The sequence below is a fragment of the Cynoglossus semilaevis genome, chromosome 9 (genome assembly GCF_000523025.1).
Source record: "Cynoglossus semilaevis isolate Cse_v1.0 chromosome 9, Cse_v1.0, whole genome shotgun sequence".
Classification (NCBI taxonomy): domain Eukaryota; kingdom Metazoa; phylum Chordata; class Actinopteri; order Pleuronectiformes; family Cynoglossidae; genus Cynoglossus; species Cynoglossus semilaevis.
Genome location: NC_024315.1, coordinates 7,248,210 through 7,248,822, shown reverse-complemented (window position 1 = coordinate 7,248,822; position 613 = coordinate 7,248,210).

Genomic DNA, 613 nt, shown 5'->3' with positions numbered 1-613 from the left:
AACAATTTGGGCCTCTGTCCAGAACCAACACTTGTGTCTTCAACACTGGTTCAACACTCCAAACACTTAATCTCTGGGTTTGCATCATTCCTTATACTATAAGAGGTGTCAAACATACGGCCCGCGGGCCAAAACCAGCCCGCTTGGTGAACTTTGAAAGTGAAAACAAAATGCACAAACACTTCAGGTTGGTGATGTTTTTTTGTTTTTTGTTTTCAAATTATATTTCATTAAATATTAATATTGTTGTTATTTTTAAGGTAATTAAATTATGATTGTACTGGTTTGGTCCACTCTACGTCTAATCAGGCTGTATGTGGCCCCTGAACCATAGGTTCGACACCCCTGTTTTAGTTGCTTGTAATGACGAAGGAGCTGTTCTTCCAGGACAGGTGCTGAATCTTGATACTTTGGACAAGGAATACAAAGTGTAGGAAAGACTCTCAGCATCTCTGGAACATTAATCATGGGATTTTCCTTGGGACTCCCCCCAACCCCTTCAGCCTCCCACGCCCCCACCCCCTCTCTCTCTCACCCTCCCTCTCTCTCTCCCCCCATGTCCTCCCTCCCTCCCTCTCTGTGCTCTGCTTCGGTGCTGCTGTGCCCCCCAGCC